Below are 22,037 nucleotides of genomic sequence, written 5' to 3' on the forward strand. Positions count from 1 at the left end.
ACAAGAAAGTTAGCAAATATGTTAGGTGGAGAGAGAGTCTTTTTATTTATTCTTGTATTTTCCAAATTTTCTGTTCTATATTATGGTTACATCCAAATGAAATGCATCCTAATGGGTTCATTTCAAACAAAACAGTTCTTACTGTTGTTAAACTACTGGTTTAAATTCAATTACTTATTTACTCAATAAAACTTAGAGTGCCTGTCATGGGCCATCCATCATTGCAGGTGTTTGGGATTCATTAACAAAAGCAAAGTTTCCTGCATACTGATCAGGGAAAGAAAGTGAATAGTAAATATAATAAATATTATACATATTATATATGTACACACACACACACACACATAATAGAATACACTAGATGAGGGCTATAGCATTTTCCATCAGAAAAAGTCCCATAGGGTAGCAGGGATTGCAATGGGAGGAGGTTCAAGGTTACAGACTAAACAGGACTAGGGCCATCCTCATTGATAATGTGAGACTGTCCCAGAAATCTGAGAGGTGGGGCGGGGCAGTTAACTGTAGACCTAAGAGAGAGGATCCAGGCAGGTAGCAGGAGCAGCAGGGTGGCTCTAGTGTCCACAGTTCAGTGACCAGGGGAGACTAGAAAAGCATAAGGCTTAAGAGGGAGGGGGTGTGGGGAGGGCAGATCACAAGGGGCATGTGTCTACCCGCGCCCCCCACCAAAGGACTTGGCTTCAATATGAGTGAAGTGTGTAGACACTGCAGATTTTAAGCAGGTGTGGCAGGATCTTACTTACAAATTTAAGGGACCCTCTCCTGGCTATGTGAAGAGTCAACTGCAGGAAGCTAGGAACCCACATCCGCCGCCCGAAAGATGGTGAGCATCTGGCAATGGTGGGAGCAGTGGAGGGGTGGAGAAGCTCTTGAGCTCTACTAAATGGTGAAAGTAGGGAATAGAGGCAGCATGATTTCCTGGAAGACTGGACTTGGGATCAGAGGGAGGGAAGCCAGGAGGGCTTTGTAGCAAGGAATGTACAAAAAGAGTTCGAATATTTTTCCTAGCTGAACAAATTTTTTTTTTGAACCTACCAAGTTGCAAAGGGCTTGATTTCATCAGGTTTTCTTTTTTTAAATATAACCAGGGTATTAGATGAAGTCCCATATTTATAAGGCAAGGGATCTCCAACCAACGTAAGTCTGGACATAGTTCATCAATGTCCTCTATCCTAGAGCAGAGCCTGCAGCCACATGACTTACCTTCAGGTAGCATGTAGAGAATGGAAGTCCTTTTTTTTTTTTTTTTCCTGCCATAAGAAATTGGGTCGGTATCAAGTTTAATGTCAAGAATATTGACAGGTACCTTGTGTGTGTGTGTGTGTGTGTGCGCGCGCGCACGCGCGCACGCCAGTAACTTCCTACAGCTCATGCCAATTGAACAAGAGTGGAAATCTCTGACTTACTGAAGAAATCAATTTCTACTGATGAAGTATTAAGTAAGGGTCTTTCCTAACTTACAGATATCTGAACCTTCCCGTTAGTGAGCTCATCAACACTTTATGTTTTGTCTAGTTCTGTTTGGTTTTTACCCTCGACGCACTTGACTCCCCTAATTAGATCATTGGGCATTGATCCCACTTCACTCTGCTATGCACAACCTTCTAACTGATCTTCCTTCCCAGAGTTTCCTGTTGCCTGCTCAGTGTACTCCACATCACTGCCAGATTTATTGTCTATCGGCAGCATTTAGCTCTTATCACTCCATGGCTCCAACCTCCAAAGGTGACCTCTTAACTCACCAGATTCTAAGAATTAAAATTTTTTTCCTGTGTGTAAAAATACAGTAAATAAAGCAAACCATTGTGGAGACATCATTGAGGTTTATCATCTGTGTGATAAAATGTAAACTCCTTCCCCAGGGACCACTGCATAGTGAGTAAGCATATGGGCTTCTGAGGAAAGACAAGCAAACTGAATTAGGCTCTGCTGGTAATAACTAGCTGTGCCTCTGGTAGGCAGTTTGACTTCTCTAGGCCTCAGCCTCCTTCCCTTACAAAAAGAGGAGGGGTGGATATTATCACCCACTGCATAGGGTTGGGGTGAACATAAGCAAAATAACAGATATAATGTATTAAAGGAGGTACCTGGCATGTAGTCATCATTCAATAAAACATTAGCAGCTGTAACAATTATATACATACTCTTATCCTATAGGTTATTATTGTTTAAGACCTTCAATAATCAAAAAAAGATTCTAATATGTCAAATATAAATCTTAGTGTAGACTCAAGAATGCTAGAAATACCCATTTTTACTTTCAATCTCTTCAATCAAATTATATTTGATCTGGGGTAGGAACCCTTCTTTCTCAGTTAGCCATCTCATGACCTTCATTGTTGAAGTCTTCCTCAAGGTCATACCAAATCCCAGAGTCGAAGGATGGGAAGTCAAGTCTCTCATCTCTCTGCTGTCATGGTCACGAAGGACACTTGATGCTCAATGGCTCTCTGCTTTTGGGACCACAGATGAGGAAGGGGACCTTTGGTCAAGCTGGGAATCCTGGTGCTTCTAGTCAGCCTTCCCAGGTGAGTCCAGGAGAAACCTTTCTAAGGTTCTTCTCTTTCTCCATCTGACTCCTGACACTCTAATTTCATTAAGTGAATGCATGTTTTTAAAAATCGATAGGATCCTACTATCTTCTAGAAGCTTTTAGTATTGACCCAAAATTCTGAGGTCAAGAAATTCACATGTGTACTGCAGCATTGTTTGCATAAGCCAAGATACGGGAACAGCTCAAGGTACCCCTCAATAGATGGATGAATAAAGAAGATGCAAGATACAGATACAGAGATATGGATCTACAGGTGATGGCCTATGTGACAGCATCACACACACATATTGGATATACAGAGACTATTATTCAGCCATGAGAAAAGAGGACATTTGCAACAACATGAATGGGCCCTGAGCACATCACGCAGTGAGAAAAATCAGAGTATGCCAAGGTATAGGATCTCGCTTGCGGAATCTCAAAAAGCCAAACTCATAAAAACAGTAAAATGGTGGTTACCAGGTGACGAGGGTGGGGGGAAAAGACAGATGGTTAAGGGTGCAAACTGGAAGCAGTAAATAAAAATAATAGTAGGCAAGCCATACAGATATATATATATAATGCACAGTAAATACAGGTCAGCAAACTTGCTGAGAGTATAGAACTTAATTATTCCAACCACTAAAAGAATAATGTGATGGAGGTGCTAATTATCATCACAGTGGCAATCAAATTACAATATATCCAATTAACATTGTGTACATGGTGAATTTATAACGTTATATGCCAAATATAGTCAATTAAAAAAAAAAGGAGCCTACCAATTTGTCTGGAAAAGAGGAAAGGGTGTGATAACAGGGGAAAATACTTCAATAGTTTGTATTTGAATACATAAGCCCATCACTAATATTTGCAGAGCCCCGATTCCCTGTGCCACCAAACACCATCCATCACAACCCCCGCCCTCTCCCCCCTACACACACTGACACAGCTGCCTGTTTAGTCAATGCTCGGGCACAGGGGTGGGCAAATGGCGAGGCGAGTAGAAAGGAGCTGTGGGGAGGCCTGGCCAGACTTTGGAAAGGAGGTTGGAGCCATCTGATGATGGAACTCCAGGGTCCTGACCCTGGCATGCAGTGGGGCGGAGACCACACCCAGGAGAAACTAGTGGGGAGCCCTTCTGGAGTATAGGGCTCAGGGACAGGCACCTGCAAATAGTGTGTCTTCTTCCCTAGTTACACGCTCTACTCCTGCCCTTGGTGCTGGAACCCAACACCACCTGCACGCCTTCCGACGTGGCGACTCTTCAGGTACCTTTTGCCACATCTCTAATCACCGACAGGTCTCCATTCAGATGATTCAGGTAACTGACGGCAGAAAAGACAATTCCACAATTTTTAAAAAAAATCTATAAAACTGTTATCCCTGAAACGCTCATTTAGACCAGGGTTCTATTCCCATCAGTTGAGTATCTTTCCTACCACCCTTACGCTCATGCTGCGCACACCTGCATAAGAGGGGCAAATCACTTGAGCTCTGTGAGTCTGTTTTCTCCTCTAACACAGAAATAATCATTCTGTGGGAGACAAATGTATCAATGATGAAGCTACTTAAAAAGCACAACAAAAAATACTGCATGTACAGTCTTAAAAAATCATCTTCTAAGACTATGATATACCCAACCACAGACTTCCAAGTTGGATTTTAATGCTATCCAAGTCTGCGGATTCACACCTTTCCCAAAGCAAGTACCAACCTCTTCGACCAAACCTTTGGTCAAAATGCCCTGGAACAGTGGTTTCCAAACCTGAAAGTCAAGAGGAATTCAGATTCAACGAGTCATGGAATGGGTTCCAAGAAAGCAATGCATTTTGTTTTTTCAAAGTGGTAACAAATATATAACATAAAATTATCATTTTAATGATTTTTAGGTAGACGGTTCGATGGCATTGCATATCCACATCGTTGTACACACACCACCACCATCCATCTGTAGAAGGTTTTCATCCTCTCAAACTGAAAGTATAGGAGCTAAAATGAATGCCCCAGTCTCCTCGGCCCCTACTGGCCACCATTCTACTTTCTATGAGTTTGGCTTCTCAAGGTGACTCATACAGATGCGATTTTATAATATTGGTCTTTTTGTGACGGGCTTCATTCACTTAATGTTTTCAAGGTTCATCCATATTATTCCACGTATGGTTTAACCTCTCCCCCGATGGTTTTCATGTATGGCAAGGACGATGGCTTGACCAATCCTTTTCAGTTACTATGTGATCATTTCAAATAACCACTAAGAATCACAAACCTAGTCCAGTTTATTTTCTGAAGTACAGCCAACCTGTTCCACCTATGTCCTATTATTTTATATTACTGTGCTATGTTATTTTGCTGTGCTATGTTACTATGTTTTAATTTATTGTAGTGAGAGCACTTAACATGAAATCTGTCCTCAACTAATTCTTTAGTGTATGACACATTGTTCTTAACTATAGAAATAATATTGCACAGCAAAACTGGAGAGCTTATTCATCTTTCTTAACTGAAATTTTATGCCTGCTGATTAGAACTCTCCATTTTCCCTCTGTCCTAGCCCTTGGCAACCACCGTTCCACATTCTGATTCTATGAATTTGACTATTTTAGTACCTGATAGAAGTGGAATCATGCAGCCTTTGTCTTTCCATGATTGGCTTGGTTCACTTAGCTCAATACCATCGAGCTTCCTCCGTGTTGGTGCCTATTGCTAGACTTCCTTTTTCTTTTTAAAGCTGAACCATATTCCACTGTGTGCATCTACCAGTTTCTTTATCCACTCACCTGTCAAGGGATTTTTAAGTTGTTCCCACATCTTGGCTATTGTATCTAGTGCTGCAACATGGGAGTGTTATCTCTTTGAAATCCTGATTCTCTTGGATAAATGCCCAGAAATACGATTGCTGGATCTAAGGTAGTTCCTTTTTTTTTTTTTTTAAACTTTTTGAGGAACCTCTATACTGTTTTCCATAGCAGCAACACCATTTTGTATTCCCTTCACAAAATCTGTCCACATCCTTGCCAACACTTTTCTTCCTTTCTGATAATAGCCTTCCTGACAAGTGTGAGGAGATACCTCATTGTGGTTTGGATTTGTCAGTCTGAATTCCCATATGTTTGTGTCAACTTCTTTAAGACTCAGCTCAGAGATTTCCAGGAAATGGTCCCCGATAACTTTCTTTATCTCAGTATGACTCCCTCCCTCCCTCCTGAACAGCACCTGCCACCCTTGTGTTATAACCAGGTACTGAAATATCTTCCCCCCTCCCACTAACATAATAATGCATCAAAACCCCTACCGTGCAACAGTTAATAGCAGGGAATTTAGGATCAGGGATAAAAGCTGGTTTTGAATCCCAGTGCCCTCACTTCCAGCTATGTAACCACGGGCAAGTTATGTAATGCCAGCCAGCTTTAGGTGCCCCTGGTTGGTTTAGCCGGCAGGGCATGCAACTCTTGAGATCTCACAGTTGTTAAGTTTGAGCCCCATGTTGGGTGTAGATATTACTTAAAAATAAGATCTTAAAAAAAAAACAAACAATAGGCTTTAGCTTTTTAAATCAGAATACAACAACAGAAGTTACTTAGCTCCTGGAGCGGTTGGATTAATAAGTATGAGCACTTAGCAAAGAAGCTAGTATCAGGCAAGCACCCAGTTAAAACGATCTACCATTTAGCTTACATAATACTACACTTAACATAGAGTGTGTCACGTAGTAGGTACTCAGAAGCATGCAAATCGAAGGAATATATGCAATGAAGCCAAATACGGTGAAGTGGTCGTGGTTTTGAGCCAGGGGTGCACCGTTTGCACAGTCCGAGGGCACTTGCCTGGGGATAAGTGGAAGGTGAAACTCAGCCCACCCCCTCTCTGCGTGTCACCCGTTTCACCCTGGGAGACACCACCTCAGCCCAGACAATGGGCTCCCTCTTATATTTCAAAACAGGTGCTTTATTTATGGCAACCCTGCTCTGCGCCAAAGATCTTCTGCTTGTTATATTTCAGAGACCACAGGAATATTTCCTTGAGGCTATTTACTCAAGAAAAATTCAGAAAAGAAAATTATTTATTGACCTCCAGAGTCTTCTTTAAAATCTCTTAGAATAGCTTTTGGGGAAAAAAGAATCCACTGAAGGGCTACTTTCAAAATCAGAACTAAGGTCACTCCGGTGCTTCTATCACAATGATCACGAGGAGGTGAGGCACTAATGACACACTTTATTAAATTACCTCTGAAATGCCTAATAGTATCCATCCCTGTGGCAAACTTGGAGGATCAGAGTGTACCTTATCTTTGCTCTGTAAATCTTACAACAGCCTGTGCCTGAGCAAAAATATCATCGGATGGGTTTTTATGGAATTCGACAAGTTATGTCCGATTGTTAAGACGAAAAAGCAGCATATAACCTTTTAAATGTTTAATGTACTAATGATAATCAGCCTAAAAGTTTCTGCCCAGAGAGTCTACTCAATCTTTTGAATCTTGGGAGGTGTTATTCCTTGTCCCCAGAGGCTACGCCTTCCCTTTTAGCAGAGCTTCTCCACAAGACGCCCCTGGCATGTGGCTATGATGCATCTTCACTCTACAGCAGGGTCCTGTGTCGTGCAGAACACTTAGCATCTCTGGTTCCTACCTGTGAAATGTCATGGGGACAAGCCAACAACCTCTAGGGGTGATACCACCCAAGATTTAGAATCATCACTCTATAATTTCATAATGTTCCCGTTTACCAGTTGAGTTTGTGAGTCGTTCTGCCTGAAACCTCAAAATCCTGGTGACTTGCTCCAATTTCCATCTCCCAGGGGCTGGATACCTATTACCTGGTAACTGCAACACTGAACAGCCATCTATGTGGAGTGCTTCTGGAGCTTAGCTGCTTGTGCGTAGACAAACGGAATGCAGGACTCTGCACCCTTGGTTTATGGCTGCTTCCAAAACCATTCTATTTAACACACGGTCTCTAAAATATGTTAATAGACATTCCACACAAGAAGGATTCCATAGATGAATGAGGAAATTCTGAGCTATAGAGATTTAAAAATCTTCTTTACGTATCAAGGTCTTTATTTAAAAAAAAAAAATACTAGAAAGTTAACTGGGAAGGGAAAAGAGTATCGCCCAACTTTTTCAAAAAGGTAATCCCTTAATTCAAGATTATCTATTAATTTATTGAGTAACTAAGTATCCACGCTACATAGTTTGGAATCATAAGTTTATATTAAGGTGATGGAATTCATGAGTCCCTAGGCTTGACATACAATAGACTTTACCATGGTCTCATGGTGAGTCGCTCATTTCCATGATGAAACTCAGTCATAATCTTCTCTGAAAGCCTACACTGCCATCTCCCTAATCTCCCCCTTGTCTTTATCCCACAATGTGTAGACTCTGCAGACACATCTACAAAGGCAGACGGTCTGGATGTCTCTCATCTGTGCTCCTGAGGTGCCCTGTGTCTACCTCCATGATAGCGATTCTAGGTTTATGCTCATCAGTTTATTTATCTGCCTCACTCGAAATTCAGCAAACCACAGCCCACTGGCTCACCACCTATCATTGGACGTCAGATCTTAATAGAAGGTAGTCATGTTACTAGTGTAAAGATTCTCTCCAGCTGCTTTCATGACATGATGGCAGAGTAGATGCAACAGAGTCTGTATGGTCTGCAAGCTGAGAGTAATTACTATCTGGCTCTGTAAGGGAAAGTGTACCAACCCCTACCCGAGTCTATTAGGATCTTGAGGTCAAGTATAGTGTCCAACTCCTCCAGCTTAGTGTCTGGCAAATGGCAGGCGCTCAAAGTTTGTGGAATAAAAAAAAATGTTTTACCTTTCAAAAATCAATCCAAGGGTATCTGTAACTGTTTTAATAAAACAGAAGGGATGGAACAGTCAAGCCAGGTCACAGAGCCAAAGATCTTACTAAATGTTGTTTTTTACGTTGACTTGGAAATACAGATTAAAAGAAAGTTAACTCTTAGTAAATACAAACCCTCATTTAGAAGTCTATAATCTAAGTAGAGAACAGGATTCAAAGGTCACTCTGTAGAACATCTTTTACATATGAATTCTTGATACAAATTCTCTCCCAATATCATTTTGAATTTTTCAAACAAAACCTCTACTTTTTCCTCTCAGGAAATAATTTCTGAACACAATTGTTTAACAAGTGCCTCTTTCTGGAATGCAAGCAAAATGGTCTTTTGTTTTATTCCATATCACTCTTAAATCCATTCTTTACCATGAGATTTTCTTTTTTGATTTCATAGTAAAATTTTAGAAAGCATAAGAATGTGGAGAAGTAAACCTCCATTCTCAAAAAACCATGGCAATTTATTGGAACCTTTGATAAAGTAGTTTTGCTATTAAGGATTGAAAGTCAATAAAAGAGTAAAATTCATGACTTTTAAGAGTTTCACCTTAATTATAAAGCTTAATCCTAGTTCTACCATCTAATCCTGGGTAAAGTTATATGACCCATATATTAAAACTTTTAGCAGAGGATTTAGCACATAGCATACACATAGTATTATTGTTATTATTGCTCACATTTTAAGTGGCTTCATACATACCACAGTTAAGAGTGGTTATCAAGCACTTGTATATCAAGTGCTTTTCTTCCTTTAACAATAATTATAACCATCACTAACATTTATTCATCATAATCGGTGACCTGCTCTCCTGCTAACAGCTTTACAAACTTTATTTAATTCATGAACAACGCACCTTCTACCAAAAAAGATATAAAACAATTTATACAACGGTGTATGTTCCTTCGATTATCCTAAGTATTAACTTTCAGACAAGCTAGTAACAGCTTAATCCTAAATTGACGCATACTTCCTCAATTTATTATGTGACCAATTGAATAAATGCCATGTAGGACATTTTTGCAGTTGGGCAATGGACTATATAAACTGACAAATTAGTTTATCCTATGATATCTGTTAAGCAATGATGGGTCAATATATTATCTCTTCAGATTTGCATTTTGATTTCTGAGCATCATCCAAAGGAGTGACTTGGATAAGACATGCGGGAATTTGAGAAGATCAATAAGAAAGATGAGAATGGGTGCTGAGTAGAGGGCCCTCTAAATCTATCAGGGCTCAAAGAAATAAATTGACACAGCAGTAAGCATAAGAGAATCAATTATTTTGGGGGAAAATTAGGTCACTCTCACTCTCACTTTATAACAGCAATTAAAGTACCATTATATTTTATTATCTTTATATGTTTAATAATTTTAGCTCAGACTTCACATATTTTTGCAATTGTTAAAATTTAAGTTTGTTATTTTAACAACAATCATAAATGTGAGAGGCCTATAAGATGATATTAAATGTCAAATCAAACTTAATGGTATCTTTTTAAGATATGACCATATGTCTACATTCCCAGCATTTTTTAAATTAGTTCTTAATATGTGCTAAGCACAGTATAATAATAAGTCTCAGCCATGTTGCTTAGTAACCATGCAACTTTGAACAAGTTAATTAACCTGAGTCTGTTTTCTCAGCAGTGCAATGGAGATAATAGAGTTTTATATAAACTAACTTACTTTACTCTTCAATCATTCTTTAGATTCTCTCATTATCCACCTCATGCACACAAAAAGATGGGACCTAAGACCACTCACAAATAACTTTATCTCTCTGGGTCTAAGTGAAAGAACCTGGATTCAAATCCAGAGCTGGTGCTTCTGTGGAAATTCGGCCAACTAGTGCCTGGAATTCATTTGCCAAAAACTCAGATTGTTGACCCAGTACACCTTGGAAAGTTAAACATAAGTTTGACACTATCACTATGTCTGCCACCACCCTTCCCCCACATTTTATGTTCCCCTGCTGTTTACAGTGAAGCTACCATTAGAACAGCCAGTGGCCCTTTCAGTAAGTGAAGCTGCTTCTATTATCAACCTACAAATGTTCCAGGGGTAGAGAAGTAAATCTACCAGGTGGCAAGGGTCATGAAATCCTGGGCCATAGTAGTAGTAATGCTTTTGGCTGACATGTCAGAGTACAGATTGCTGGAAGACAAGATGTATACTTTTCCTTGATTAGACTATTTTATTGCCAATACTTTTAGTTGGACAAATCTAAGTTGTCAAACAGATGCCAATAAACTCTTTGATTTTTTTATATGATCTAGCTACACAGAGCTTTAGCAAAAGGCAGCCTATTAGTGCCAACACTCCCCTGACTTCAGACTGATTTGAACCTTAACCTATATCTCCAACAACTAAAGTGTAATTAACATCCGCAAATTGACATGAAAAACCAAACCATCTCACACAAGAAGTACTACAAATTCATAGGCCCCCAAAATTTGTTTTAAAAAACCCTTCAAGAAAATGTACAGGTACAAATTCTAATAGTTCCACTTTTGGATTCTTAAATGGTTCAGATTAAGTGACAAAAGTTGATATTCTAAAAGGCTGCAGTGTTGGCTTGAAGATGGCAGAGGAGGACACTGAGGTCTCTTCATCAAGGATACAACTAGATAACCTCACAAGCCTAAATAACCCAGATAACAGCCCAAAGACCGGCAGAATGAAATTTACAACCAAAGGTGAGAAGAGGCCACATGGAAGAATGTAGGAAGGGTGAAAATGCAATTTGAGACCTAAACAGACTGTGGCCAACCACACATAGGAGGGAGCCTGGAGTGTGGTGGAGGATGAGAAACAGACTATCACACCAGGGAGCCTGCCCAGGGAATACAAACCCCCACAGCATTTGGCTCTGAAAGTGAGAGTGGCCAAATTTTGTGACTTCTTAGAACCAGCGTGACTTAAAGTCTGGAATTCTAAAAATCAGCAGGCTTAGCTCTGTGACTTAGAGGGACTTAGAAAGCTGAGTCCCTGCCCTTAAAGAGACAGCACACCAAACAGTCCCTCAGATACAGCATATATACAGCAGTTTAAAAAACCCTGGGGGCAAATGGGGGAGTGATTTAGTCATCACAGGGCAAGTTCTGGGGAGGCAGGGATCTCAGAGAGACCCCTTCAGGAACAGAGGAGCTGGCAAGGCTCCATTCCCTCCCCTGTTCCCCCAGCATAAACAACAACCACCTGCAGGAACCAGTACAATGTCCATACCTGGTACCTAACTTGCTTCCAACAAGCGCCACCCCATGGCCTTGCCCATGCACTTGGGTGGAGTCCGCTTGCCAGTCACACTCACCTCAGTGCTGCTACTGCGGTCTACTTCCCTTCTGAAAACCAGGCAGACCTCACTAGCACCACTGCTCCCAACCCACACATTCTGCAAGGTTTTGCTCCTGGCAGCAGCTGTGGCTGTAGGTGCTACAGAAGCCTGAAGTACACCTTGTTTTAAAGTGTACACCCCACCCATATGCACTTAGCAGACCTACACGGGCCAGCTTAGTCCTGGCAATGGCAGTTTCATGTCTCATTTAGCAAGCAGACTAGTGTGTATCTTATTGAAATTCACCCCATCCCAGCCAGGGACCAAAAGCTGCCCATAACAGGAACAGAGCCACTGCAAATGACTGGAGTGGAGGAAAAAAACAGCCAGAGCACAATAGGGCACACACAACACACATAGGAGACACTGCCTGAAGCACCAGGTCTTAAGGAACAATGGACACTGGGCTGCCAGTTACTAAAGGGTCTCTTTATAAGGTCATTACCTTAACTAAATGAGAGAACCAATAAGTCAACCTGCTGATGTTAATATACTTTAGTTATTGGAGATTAGGTTAAGGTTCAAATCAGAGTCTGAAGTCAGGGGAGTGTTGACACTAATGGGTGCCTTTTGCTAAAGCTCTGTGTAGCTAGGTCATAAAAAAAAATTCAAGATCAGGAAGTGTAGATGACCTTCCTAACAGAAAGAAACACAGAAAATAGACACAGAGTTAGACAAAATGAGGAGACAAATATGTCCTAAATAAAAGAATGGGATCAACCCAGAGCAAGAGCCCTAAGTGAAACACATAAGTAATATGTCTAATAGAAAATTTAAAGTAATGATCATGAAGATACTCACTGGACTTGAGAAAAAGAGCGAAAGACATGAGTGAGACCCTCAACAAAAAGATAGAAAACATAAAAAAAGAACCAGTATTAGATGAAGAACTCAATAAATGAAAGCAAAAATACTCTTGATGGAATAAATAGGCTCGAGGAAGCAGAAAAATATAATGACCTGGTAGAATAATGGAAAGTAATCCAGCTGAGCAAGTAAGATTAAAAAGAGTAATGCAAATTGAGACAGTCTTACGGAGCTCAGTGACTCCATCAAGTATAGTAACATTTGCATTATACGGATCTCAGAAGAAGAGAGAAAAGGGCACATAAAATTTCTCTGAAGAAATAATACCTGAAAACTTCCCTACTCTGGGCAAAGAAATAAAATCCCATACCCCAGAGGCACAGAGATCCCCTCTCAAAAATTCAGTCTAAGGAAGGCCATAGCAATACACATGGTAATTAACATGGCAAAAAGTAATAATAAGAAAAAAAAAATTAAAAGCAGCTAGAGGAATTTACATACAAGGGAAACCTTAGAGGCTAGGAGCAAATTTTTCAGAAGAAACTTTGAAGGCCAGAAGAGAGTGGCATGATATATTCAGAGTGCTGAAAGGAAATAGAGAATACTCTATCCAACAAGGATATCCTTCAAAATAGAAGAAGAGATAGAGTTTCTTAGACAAACAAAAACTATAGGAATTCATGACCGCTAACCAGCTATCTAAGAAACATTAAAGGGGATTATTTGATTGGAAAGGAAAGACCCTAAGTGAGAGCCACACAAGAACAGTAAAAATAGTATTTATGTAAAAATCAGTCAAAGGATTCAGAAAATAAAAGGATATAAAATATGATATGACATATCTAAAATGTGTTGGGAAGAGAGGTAAAGAATGGGTTCAATCTCAAGCACTCATCAACTTAAGATAGATTGCTATTTGCAAAAGGTGTTCTATACAAACCTAATGCTAATCACAAATCAAAAATCAGTAATAGATATGCAAAGAATAAAGAGAAAGGAATCCAAGTATATCAGAAGCCAGCAACCCATGAAAGAGAGCAAGAAATGATCAGAGAAAAGCAACAAAAATAACAACAAAACAAGAAAATAGGAATAAATATATATTTATCAATGATTACTTTGGATGAAAATGGAATAAATGCTTCAATCAAAAGGCACAGAGTGACAGTGTGGATAAAAAAAAAAAAAAAAAAAAAAAAACAAGACCTATCTCTATGTTGCTTACAAAAAAAATCCATTTCAGAATGAAAGATGCACACAGATTGAAGGTGAGGGGACTAACTTTAAAAAAAAAAAAAGTGAGGGGACGGAAAAATATTTATCATGCAAAAGGATGTCAAAAGAAAGTCAATTTATCAATATTCATATCAGAAAAAATAGACTTTAAAACAAAGACTGCAACAAGAGACAAAGAAGGACGTTATATAGCAATGAAGAGGATAATCTAACAAGAAGATATAATAATTGTAAATATGTACCCAACATGGGAGCCCCCAAACACATAAAATATTAACAAAAAGGAACTAATTGATAATACAATAATAATAAAACACCTAATTTACACAATGAATATATCATCCAAACAGAAAATCAACAAGGGAACAGTAGCTTTGAATGACACGCTGGACCAGACTGCATAGACATATTCAGAACATTTAACCCCAAAACACCAGAATACATTTTTTTTCCAAATGTACATGGAACATTTTCCAGAAGATATCACATATTACACAAAACAAGTCTCAACAAATTCAAAAAGGCTGAGGTCATACATCTTTTCTGACCACAATGCTATGAAACTAGAAATCAACCACATGAAAAAATATGGAAAGAGCACAAATATATGGAGGTTAGATAACATGTTACTAAACAATGAATGGGTCAATCTAGAAATCAAAAAAGAAATAAAGCATATGGAAACAAATAAAAATGAACAGAATGGTCCAACACCTCTGGAATTCATCAAAAGTGATCCTAAAGAGGAAGTATATAGCAATACAGGCCTACCTCAAGAAGCAAGATAGATCTCAAATGAGCAACCCATCTTATACACCTGAAGGAGCTAGAAAGATAATGAACAAACCCTAAAGCCAGCAGAAGGAAAAAAAAAAATCCAGAAATAATTGATAGAAACTAAAACAACAAAACAATAGAACAGAGCAATAAGAGCTGCTGGTTCTTGGAAAAGATCAACAAAATTGACAAACCTCTAGCCATGCTCATAAAAAACAAAACAGAACAAAAAGAAACAAAATCAAACACACCCCCACACACAAAAATCACAAATGAAAGAGAAATAACCACTATCACCACAGAAATACAAACAGTTTTAAGAGAATGTTATGAAATACTATATTTCAATAAATTGGAAAACCTAGAAAAAAATGGATGAAACATGTAACTTCCCAAAACTGAAGCAAGAAACAGAAATTTGAACAGACCAATTACTAGCAATGAAATTGAATCAGTAATAAAAATAATAAATAAACAAAAAAACTTCCAACAAACAAAAGTCTAGGACCAAATGGCTTTGCAGGTGAATTCTACCAACATTTAAAGAAAAGTTAATGCCTATTCTCAAACTATTTCAAAGAGAGAGAGAGAGAGAGAGAACTTCTAAGTTCATTCTATGAGGCCACTATTACCCTGATACCGAAGCCATATAAAGACACCATAAAAAAAGAAAACTATAGGCCAATATCTCTGATGAACACAGATATAGAAATCCTCAACAAAATTCTAGCAAACTGAATCCAACAATACATTGAAAAAAAAATAACACTCACCATGATCAAGTGGAATTTATTCCTGGGATATAAGGGTGGTTCAGTATTTGCACATCAATCAGTGTGATACATCACATCAATAAGAGGAAGGATAAGAACCATATTATCCAGGGATCCCTGGGTGGCTCAGTGGTTTAGCACCTGCCTTTGGCCCAGGGTGTGATCCTGGAGACCCGGGATCGAGTCCCGCATCAGGCTCCCTGCATGGACCCTGCTTATCCCTCTGCCTCTGTCTCTGCCTCTCTATCATAAATAAATTTTAAAAATCTTTAAAAAAATATCTTTAAAAAAAAGAACCATATTATCCTTTCAATAGGTGCAGAAAAGAGATTTGACAAAGTTCAACATCCATTCATGATAAAAACTCTCAACAAAGTAGGTTTAGAAAGAACATACCTCAACATAATAAAGGTTTAGTATGAAACTCCTACAGTAAACATCATATTCAATGGGGAAAAACTCAGGAACAAGACAAGGATGTCCCTAAGGTCAGGAACAAGACAAGGATGTCCATTCTCACCACTCTTATTCAACATGGTACTGCAAGTCCTCACCCCAGTAATCAGAGAAGAAAAATAAAAGACATCCAAAGGAAGAAGTACAACTTTCACTATTTGCAGATGACATATTATCTATAAAAAAGAAAAAAACCTAAAGACTCCACCAAAAACTATTAGAACTGATCAATGGATTCAGTAAAGTCACAAAATCAATATACAGAAATGTGTTGTATTTCTGTGTAGTAATAATCAAGTAGCACAAAGATAAATTAAGAAAACAATCCTACTTAAGTTGTACTAAAACAGTAAAATATCTAGGAATAAACTTAACCAAGGAGGTCAAAGATCTGTACTCTGAAAACTATAAAACATTGATGAAAGAAATTGAAGGTGACACAAAGAAATGGAAAGATTTCTATGCTCATAGGCTAGAAAAATTAATACTGTGAAAATGTCTGTATTACTCCAAGAAATGTACAGATTTAATGCAATCTGTATCAAAATATCCACAGCACTTTTCATAGAACCAGAACAAACAATCCTAGAGTTTTTATGGAGCCACGAAATCCCAGAATCGCAGGATTGATTTGGAAAAGGAAGAACAAAGCTTGGGGCACCACGATCAGATTTCCAGTGATGTCACAAAGCTGTAGTAATCAAAACTGTATGGTATTGGCACAAAAATAGACGCATAGAACAGAATAGAGAGCCCAGAAATAAATCCAGTTATATGATCAACTACTCTTTGACAAAGGTGGCAAGACTACGCAATGGGAAAAAGGAAGTCTCTTCAACAGTGTTAGGAAAACTGGTCAGCGACATGCAAAACAAGGAAACTTGACTACTCTCTTACATCATACAGAAAAATAAACTCAAAATGGATTAATGACCTAAAAATGTGAGACCAAGAACCATAAAAACCCGAGAAGCGAGCACAGGCTATAATTTCTCTGACATCGGCTGTATCAACATTTATCTAGATAGGTCTCCTGAGGCAAGGGAAACAAAAGCAAAAGTAAAAACTGCAAGACCACATCAAAATAAAGAGCCTCTGCCCAGCAAAGGAAACAATCAACGCAACTAAAAGGCAACCTACTGAATAGGGAAAGACATTTGCAAATGACACATCCAATAATTGGTTCACATCTGAAATATATAAAGAACTTCTACAACTCAATACTCAAAAAACCGCCCAAATAATCCAATTAAAAATGGGAAGATTACAGGAACAGACATTTCTCCAAAGATGACACCCAGATGGCCAACAGACCTGAGAAAAGATGCTCTACATCACTGATCAGGGAAATGCAAATCAAAACCACAATGACATGTCACCACACACCTGTCCGAATGGCTAAAATCAACAACACAAGAAAAAAAAAAAAACAGGTGTTTGCAAGGATGTGGAGAAAAAAGAACCCTCTCGCATTGTTGGTGGGAAGGCAAACTGCTGCAGCAGCGGTGGAAAACAGTATGGAGGGTCCCTAGAAAGTTAAAAATAGAGCTACCCTAAATCCAGTCATTGCACTACTAGTGATTTACCCCCCAAAAATATCAAAACACTAATTCGATGGGAAACATGCACTTGTGTTTACTGTGATATTATTTACCATAAGCCAAATTATGGAAACAGCCCAGGTGTCTATCAATAGATAAATGGATAAAGATGTTGGGTGCGTGTGTGTGTGTACACACCTACATAGATACAATGGATTACTCAGCTAAAAAAAAAATGAAATCTCGCCATTTGCAGCAACATGGATGCAGCTAGAAGGTATCATGCTAAATGAAATAAGTCAGCCAGAGAAAGACAAATACCACATGATTTCACTCATACGTGGGATTTAAGAAACAAGTGAACAAAGTAGCAAAGGGTGGGGGGTGGGGAGAGAAAGAAACAAAGCAAGACTCTTAACTCCAGGGAACACATGGATGGTCACCAGTGGGGAGGTGGGTGGAGGATGGGGGAAAGAGTCCAAAGGGAGTAAGAGTACACCCGTCACAATGAGCGCTGCGTAAGGTGCAGAATTATTAAATCACTCTCGTGGACATCTGAAACTAACACAATGCCGTAGGTGAACTACACTGGAATCTAAAACTTCATTAAAAAAACACTAATTTGAAAAAAAAAAATAGATCATGACAATCTCATAATAACATCTATATAATTCATGTTGTCAAGGAGTAAGTTTGGGTTCTTTCTTGCTCTGTGAAGAGCTGTAGCTTTGGAACACACTGAGAAATCTCACCTGGGCAGTTAACCTATACACGCGATGCCATAGGCTCTGTGGCGCTGTGCTGAGTTTTGACAATTCAGAAGGACCAAAAAAAAAATAAAAAAAAAAAAAAAACAGACTCACGAGCTCAGGGAACTTATGGAGATGGAGAAGTATTAGACATTCAGAACTGGGATGGATTCTTATAAAAGAAGTAACCATATGGTTTGGGAGCAAGGAGGAAAGAAAACACGTGCCCAGGTTCAGGATGAGAGAAGAGGTCAAGAAGAGAACTAGGCCGACGAGGAAGAAACAGATCATGGTTGGGCTTCAAAAGAGCAGAATGTGAGCATCCCTGGAACTAGGAACAGCACACCCCATGTGGGAACCACAGGTGACCTGATGTGGCTAGAGCGTAGGTATTGACAGGAGAGAATAAAAGGGGAGTCCAGGCAGTGGGGAGGTGTCCAGGCATGATGGGCCATGGCAGTGGTCACCTCAGGGCCAGAAGAACGCAGAATGGAAAGTGGATCCTGTAGATCCACGTAACATGGTCGTAAAATGTTTCCAGAGAGCTTATTAAAAAGCAAGTCCGTGATATTTTGCAGGAACCTTTGTCTGGTTTGATAAGAAAACACATTCTAAGGCAATTTCATTCTCTGCCGCTGTGACAATCTGCCATGGAAGAGCCGAGCAGCCTCATCCCACCCGTCCCCCTCGGCTTTGCTTTCCCTTTAGTATTAACAATGGCGACCCTCTAAGTCGTTATGCGCCTGGCAATGCTGTTTGTCCTTTCACACGTTAACCCGTTCTAACAACTTTATCTACACTAACATGGTAATTGTGGAAACTCCTGAATTACATGTGAAACAACTACCATCACGATGTCCATCTTACAGACGAGAAGAGTAAGTCATGGAGATGGGAAGAAACATGGCCAAGACCACGATGGCTTGTCAGTAGTGAAGCTGGAGCAATCGATGGAGATGCAGGTACGTCCCCAAGAGCCCGCTCCCCCCACACAGGGGAGTCTCAGTTCCTACATAGACGAGTCCATCAGTATCTCTGAGGTGAGCCCAAGAGAGATCCAAACTCCCCACCGCGCCTCCTCCATCAAGACGGGGAAGCTGATTCTCCTCTCTTTGAATCTAGGTTCACTTAGTGACTTGCTTTGACCCAAGAATGGGGTCAAAAAAACCAGTTCATGACCTAAGTGTTAAAGACCTTGACTCTTTTAAGCCAGCAGATAAGCTGTCACAAAGCTCAGCCTTGATTACTGTGGAGTGAGTGGTGGTTTGAAGAGAGATTCTGGAGGACACGAGGCCACCTTGGACATTCCAAATGGGGATGTGACCCCAATGACACCAAGGGGGGCATAGGATTGGACCAAGGAGTCCAGTCAACCCAGACAATCCTGAGAGGCCTGGGGTTTGAAGTCACTACATTTTGTGTGATTTAGGGCACAGAAATAATCTCGGTGACGGCGTATTTACTTGTCTCCTCTGTATATAAACTTGTGTCATAATCTATGACTCATTCACACAAAACTATCACTGCTACTGGCCAGTTTTTGGTAGAACATCCTAATTCTTATTATTTACATGAATGATATTTGGAAGTGGCAATGCTGCCTTTTTTTTCCCCCCCAAAAAAGGAAAGAACATTGGAGTTTCAGGAAATTGGTTTAAAAAAAAACAAAACAAAACAAAAAAAAACAACCTTTTTCTGTTTTAGAATGTCTTTTCTCCTAAGAAGTTTTTTTTTAATAATTGAGCACTATATATATATATATATATAGTTCAAAAACTATCTTATAGGTCTCAGTACTCATACATGCCCAAATATATATATATATATAAACCTGTTTATTTCCTCTGACAGTCTTAAGGCATCCTAGCACCTGGAAGGTCAAACGGACAAATGACAGGAAGATGATGAGGTCGTAGAGAGCCATAATCATACCTAAAAAGTTCCTATAAACACAACAGGCTCATTTCAAAGGACATTCATTACCTCAACCAATTCCATTTTGACACACAGACCTGCCAGTGGGAACATGCTGCCAATTTTCTCTCCGAGAAAACACCTGTGTCCTTTAAAAACTCCAAAACAACTCCGGGGGAAGTAAAAAAATGTTAATCCATCAAGTGGTTGTTTGGTTAATATGATAGTTTAATAGCACAGATGCAGTGCCGACTATTTGTTTCCTCTGCTAAGTGACAATGTCCTGCTCACCCCATGGGTGAAGTCATGATTACCTCTACCGTGGAGTCACATGAGGTTGGAACATACAAGGTATTTGAATTTACAGAAAATGCTGCTGATGGGACGGTACCCCACACTTAAAATGTCTTATAGGGATGCCTGGGTGACTCATTTGAGCATCTGACTCTTGAGTTCAACTTAGGTCATGATCTGAGTCCTGAGATGGAGACCTGTGTTAGGTCTGCACTCAGGGGGAGGGGGAGTCTGCTTGAGATTCTCTCTGCCTGTGCCCATCCCCCCCGTCCCACTCACATTCCCTAAAATAAATTTTTAATAAAAAAACTATCTTATAGGTCTCAGTACTCATACATGCCCAAACAGTGTGGAAGATTGGTAGGATGGTGCTCAGAAGGCTATTGGCATGAAGGATTGACGATGACCCCTCTCTGGGAGAAAATTCATCCTAAATAAAGCTATCAGAAGAGCCCAAAGCAATATCAAAGCCTCAATCAATAGAGGGAAAAACAAAACTGAGTACTATGTAGTATCAGCCATTTGGATAGTTCCTAGGGAGGGAGGAGCCAGCGATATAAACACCCCTTCTTCTATGTCACTTGTATCTTTCCACAATAAATCTTATAAGCTATCAGGGTATGAAGCAGGACAGGAGGGGATATCTCTAATAACATGAAACAGAAGGAAAGAGGCAATAATCTCCCATTTCAGCACCAAATACACAACGCATTTTTAGATACATGGAAGGAAATTGCGCTAAAAGTGCCGAAAGAGGAGATAGGGAAAGTGGCAAACACCAGGCAGTAGTAGGAAGATTTCCTTATGATACCATTGGAGACACATCTTTGAGATTTCCAGATACAAGCAGGCAATTGGCAAGGGTACCGGGTTGGAGAGCAAGCCTCTACTGTCCTCCGCGCCTCCATTTGGCCCTCAGAACTTCAGCAGTCTCCACTTCTGACGAGAATAGATGGGGCCAGCAAGTCAGAGCTCATCGACCCCTTGGTTCTTAGTTACTAATTTACTTTCTGAAATGCATCAGGACATAGATCGATGATGAGATCTTCTCAAGGTAGATACTCTGGTGCTTTAAACTTAGGCATGAGGACTTTCCTGTTTATGATCCTAACAAAATGTTTTGCTCAACCTCGTAGAACCTCATGTCCTAAGCTGAGATGAGGAAGGAACCATGACTGAGAACCAGTGAAATGGTCACACGGCAGCACAGTGGTCACAGCACACATGGGCCCCAGGTGGGCCTCTGCCAACGCTTGTCCCTGTCACTTGACAGTTTTGGGACCCATCTGACTTATGGAGGGGATAGTGATAATACTGCTTAGTTCGTTAAATCGTCATGAGGGTCACAGGCAATAAGGTACTTCAAATGTGCTAGACATACAATAAATAATGAAAGCCTCCAGTCCAAAGTGCTTTCAATGTTTTGTGAGGTCCACAGTATCCAAAGGTGCTTTCCTAATAAATACTCCCCCCTTCTCTACGGGATTGTCTCAACCTCCAAAACGAGATGGAATTTACTTCCCCTTGGAGATGACTTGCCCTGATGAACTGAATGGCTGTGCCCGTTCTGGGGCCAGGTCCTAAGGGATCAGGGAACCTTCAGTGCCCACCCTCTTGGAACCCAACCACCTTAAGTGAGACTGCAGCCAGCAGGGGACCCCCAGCTGAGCTCAGAGCTAAATACTCCTACCAGAGGCAGCTGATATGCAGAGCGGAAGAGCCACCCACTGAGC

The 22,037-nt window shown here is 39.9% G+C and overlaps 1 protein-coding gene and 1 long non-coding RNA gene across 6 annotated transcripts in view; one reads left to right on the forward strand and one right to left on the reverse strand.

Moving 5' to 3' along the window:
* Nucleotides 1–22,037, reverse strand: part of PRKG1 (protein kinase cGMP-dependent 1) — a 1,199,334-nt gene that overhangs the window by 357,045 nt on the left and 820,252 nt on the right. The window lies entirely within an intron of this gene.
* On the forward strand, nucleotides 5,175–20,201 carry LOC112656204 (uncharacterized). The gene is made up of 4 exons (XR_003134188.3): nucleotides 5,175–5,461; nucleotides 7,935–8,129; nucleotides 18,966–19,058; nucleotides 19,948–20,201. It is a non-coding gene; the product is annotated as an uncharacterized LOC112656204 (long non-coding RNA).

The sequence above is a fragment of the Canis lupus genome, chromosome 26 (assembly GCF_003254725.2).
Source record: "Canis lupus dingo isolate Sandy chromosome 26, ASM325472v2, whole genome shotgun sequence".
Lineage (NCBI taxonomy): Eukaryota > Metazoa > Chordata > Mammalia > Carnivora > Canidae > Canis > Canis lupus.